The sequence below is a fragment of the Sander vitreus genome, chromosome 10 (genome assembly GCF_031162955.1).
Source record: "Sander vitreus isolate 19-12246 chromosome 10, sanVit1, whole genome shotgun sequence".
Taxonomy (NCBI): Eukaryota; Metazoa; Chordata; class Actinopteri; order Perciformes; family Percidae; genus Sander; species Sander vitreus.
In genome coordinates, this window is record NC_135864.1 from 28756843 (window position 1) to 28761690 (window position 4848).

The 4848-nt window shown below is 42.2% G+C and overlaps 1 pseudogene; it reads left to right on the forward strand.

Moving 5' to 3' along the window:
* Positions 1-1777: 1777 nt before the first annotated feature.
* LOC144524274 (uncharacterized) lies at positions 1778-4595 on the forward strand (annotated as a pseudogene).
* Positions 4596-4848: the final 253 nt, after the last annotated feature.

The following is a 4848-nucleotide window of genomic DNA, read 5'->3' on the forward strand; positions in this document are numbered from 1 at the left end:
AGCTATCAGGATCCCCATTTTCTAATGACTACAGATGTTTTGAGTATGATTCTGTGGACAAGTCATTCTTTACACCCATTAAACATCACTTTGAACAAAAGCACAATAGAGCTGTCAGGAAGTCATTGTGCCCCGCCAAGACATATTGTTGCACATGACCCTCCGTAAAAGCACAAATTGTCATTTTCACACTCAACACTTGTTTGTTGGATTGAACAAATTTCAAATTGTCCCTGTTTTCAGTCTTAATGCTAAGATAAGCCTTTATGCTAAGTTCCCTCAGCAATAAAGCAAATAAGCGTATTTCCCAAAATGTCAAACTATTGCTTTAAATCTGGAATAATACATTTTTTAACAACAAAGGAAGGTTTATTTACAAAAAGGAACCGTGCAAAAATGATGAGCTGCAGGGCTGCGGTGGAGAGCGGGCAGACAGGTGGACGAGTGCATCTGTACGCCACATAGGCGGACTGGCAGCGTCCTCTCAAGGGCGGAGAACTAGCGAGGAGAAGACACATAAAACACTTAGACAACCGATTAAAAAATTGCTAGGAAAAGCTTTCTCATGGAATCCAGCCGTAGCGTAGTTTACCACAGAGGCGAATGTACGAACGGAGCCTGGGTTTATCACAGAGCAGGCTTCAGGTGTGAGACGCTGCCGGGGGTCAGGTGAGGGGAGCGAGTGAAGATTGAAAGTCACGCCGCGAAACACACACAGACCAGATGGAACATGACAAACAATGACAGACATAAACAGCGGGGAGGGGAACCAGAGAAAACAAGAGGGATGAGAGAGAAACACAGCCAGACCATGACAGCATCCACTGAACTTGGCACTGGGCAAAATACTAAACACTGTCCTTCATGCATTCCATGCTTTGTTCCACTTAATAGCTGAAATGGTCAGTTCATCTAGCCTTTTCTGTGTTTCTGAATGTGTTCATTCTAGTAAGTTATGTTTTGGAAAAGTTTCACTTGCTGTTGTTATTGCATGACAGATGGTTTTTTTTCCCCTTGCTGCTTCACAAAATAGTCAGAATTTATTCTGCAGTGAATTCCTATATTGAATCTGTTTTCTATAGATTGAGTCTTTTTGCTGAACTAACCTCACTCAAACTACTCCAGGTTCACTGTGTGACAGTTAGTGTTTAATTTAATAATGGCCAAATTAAGATTTGTGAACCATTTTCTTTATTTTCTGAGCCCACTAGATGGTGCTCTCTGTTGAACAAAGGGTTGAAAGCACACTGAATTGCCATTCCTTGAGCCCTCTTCTTTAAACCCATTTAATTGCCATTCATGTTTATGCATGGAGAACAATGCTGTCCAGAGTAGCTGTCTCGATTTACCTTGCAGAGATCTGAGGAGCAGTTAACCATTGTCATTGACAACAAATATTCAAACATCCCTGAAACTGGCCCTCCACTGGCACTTCTGGGCGACTTCAACATCCAGACAGAGAAGTCAACTGACTTCTTACAGCTTATCTCTTCTTTTGCCCTCTCACTCACTTCCCCACCCACTCACAAAGCTGGCAACCACCTAGATCTCATATTCACCAGAAACTGCTCTACATCCAACCTCACTGTTACTCCACTCCATACCTCAGACTATTTCTTCATCTCTTACTCTCTCCCACTCTCCCAAGCTCACAACCATATCTCAAGAGATACTAAACCTGTCCACCTTAACATTCGTTCACTCTCTCCTTCTTCTCTGGAATTATCTACTTTATCAACCCTCCCTCCATCTGACTCTTTCTCACTCCTGCCTCCCAATGACCCACCAGTCTGGCTTCAAGGCTGGTCACTCAACAGAAAATGCTCTCCTTGCTGTCACTGAGCATCTTCACATCGCTAGAGCAACCTCTCTCTGTTCCATCGTCATCCTTCTGGACCTTTCTGCTGCCTTTGACACAGTGAACTACCAGATCCTCATTTCGATACTCAAGGATCTGGGTGTCTCAGGTTCTGCGCTTTCTTTGCTTACCTGGCAGACCGAACCTACCAGGTAACTTTGAGAGGATCTATCTCAGAACCTTGCCCACTCAAAACTGGGGTTCCTCTGGGATCAGTCCTGGGTCCCGTCCTCTTTTCTCTGTACACCAACTCTCTCGTCTGTCATTCACTTGCATGGCTTTTCTCATCACAGCTACGCAGATGACACCCAACTAATTCTAAGTAACAGCACGTATTTCGGCCTGTCTGAATGACATTTCTTCTTGGATGTCGACACACCATCTGAAACTCAACCTTGACAAGACTGAGCTCCTTTTCCTTTCAGGGAAGGGCTCTCCTACCCAGGACCTGACTTTCACAATTGACAACTCTGTGGTAGTCCCCTCTCAGACTGCTAGAAACCTGGGTGTGACACTTGACGACCAACTCTCCTTCACTGCCAACATTGCTGCAACTACCCAATCTTGTAGATACATGCTGCATAACATCAGAAGGATATGCCCTTCTAACGCAGAAGGTGGCTCAGGTTCTGGATCACGTCTAGTCTACTGCAACTCCCTCCTGGCTGGCCAGCCTGCATGTGCCATCTGGCCCCTGCAGCTCATTCAGAACACAGCAGCTTGACTTGTCTTCAACCTCCCAAAGTTCTCTCACACTACACCGCTCCTCCGCTCTCTTCACTGGTTACCAATTGCTGATGACGTCAAGTCAAGTGGGTTTTATTGTCATTTCAACCATATACACTGTATATAGTGAGACAAAACAACGTTTCACCGTGGGTCAAGTGGTGTTACACGCTGAGCACGCTGTTACATTTAAAATATATAAAAACGTTTGAGACTACATTTAGTGCACACACATTATAGATAATACATAAAGTGCATTTACAGTTTTTGCCCATTGCTGACACACTAAAAACTAATGCTTAGACCAAAGCCTCAATACCTAAACTTCTTGTAGCATTCCTTAAACACAGTGTAACCATAGCTTTAACACATTGTGAAATCTGCACATTGTTTGCAATTCTTTAACACACTTGTTGCGAAACACTACACACATTTTCTTACATTAGACACTCTGTTCAAAATGCAAAACTCATCTGGCAATTGTAGGCACTTACATACAGACCTGAAAACACTTGCACAGAAAACAGAACACCAATCGGTCTGAGCCTTAGCACTACAAATAGGCCTCAGGTAAACAATTTTGAGAACTTTGCAAGCATGGAGGCAATGAGAGTCAGAGTAAGAGGAGGAAAAAGAGAGAAAGAGAGAGGAGTTGGACGTGGAAGAGACATCGCCTCTGATGTTGACAAGGTCTTGTGGCCAGATCCCCACCACACACACACACACACACACACACACACACACACACACACACACAGACACAGACACACACAAAACAAGTATGTTTTTTTTCCCAATAGCAATTTACAGTATCCAGTATTAGTTGTTTTTTTTACTTTTGTTTTGTTGCTAAATTTGATGATTTGTGATTCTATTTTTCTTTATTTCAGTAAGAATGTCTTGTAAGAAGACTGAGTCTGAGAAAATGACAATAAAAATAGAAACCCATAGACTGCAGTGTTTTCTATAAAGTCCATCAGTGATATGAAAGAGTAATTCAAATGGTGCTTGTGTGTATGATTTTGTTGCAAGAATTTCATTTTTAGAAAGGAGTGTTAAGTTTTGATTGCAGTGTTTCATTTTGGCATAGATATGAGTTGTTAATCTCCAAGTGCTATGTCTGATTGGCTTGTGTGTAGAGTTTTGACGTAATGAGCCAAATTCTGCAAAAACGTGTGTAAGCAATAGGCAAAAACTGTAAGACAGACAAGGGACAGGACAGACAACAGACAACAAAAGACTTGTAACAGAGCACTGTTATAAATTAGGTTCACCGTGAGGTGGAGGTAGAATATATAGAATTTAGCAGCAGAAAAAAAAGTGCAGGAGTGCATTTCAGTTCAGTGTGAAAAATTTGCATCATGTTTGTTACAGTCTGACTGCTTGAGGGAAGAAGCTCTACCCCATTCTGGAGGTGCGGGCAGTTATACTGCGGTGCCTTCTACCTGATGGCAGTAATGTAATGTTTCTGTCAAAAAAAATGATTTGGTCCCGCAATTGCTGCAACCTTCAAGGCCTTGGGTACCCTGCACCACCTGACATATGGATAAAAATGTATCCCATAGTCGATTGTGACTTCAATGCTGCTCAACAACAAACAAACAAATTCTACCTAATTTAAATCATTACTTACTAACAGTAGCTTATACTACTTCCTTGCCTATATTTATATCACATATAGACTCTTTTGCACGTATTTTGCCAGATCTTTCTTTATTTCAATAATTGGTGGCAGGCACTTCTTCCATCACTACATCTCATCATTTTCCCTTTGCACTAATTCATCTGTTTCCAAATTTGAAGCACTAATTGTGTGAAGTAACATAGTCAACAACAAAAGTTCTGTCTTGCTTTTATTTACTTGAGTATTTGACATTTTCTGCACTCATCATATTTTGCTTATTGACTTTCATATTTACTGTATCACTTCCCTCACTTTGTACAATTTAATCTCTCCTCTTTCTGCTCTTCAGAGTCAGGGGCGTCAGACTGGGGGGAAAAAGGGGACTGAGTACCCAGGGCCCTCATGTGAGGAGGGCCCAAAAAGATGCTAGAATGAATAGCTGTGGATGCAGGGAGGGCCCCATAGAAAATGCTTTTCTACAGGGCCCAGAATTTTGTGCTACGCCCCTGTTCAGAGTGTTCCATGTGAGTGTGGCCTCACATGGAACAGGACTGTAAATAAAGGGGTTGGGGCTTGCAACAACATTGCCTTGGATTTAAACTGAACATTTTGTGCACCTTACAAAAGATATAATGGCTAA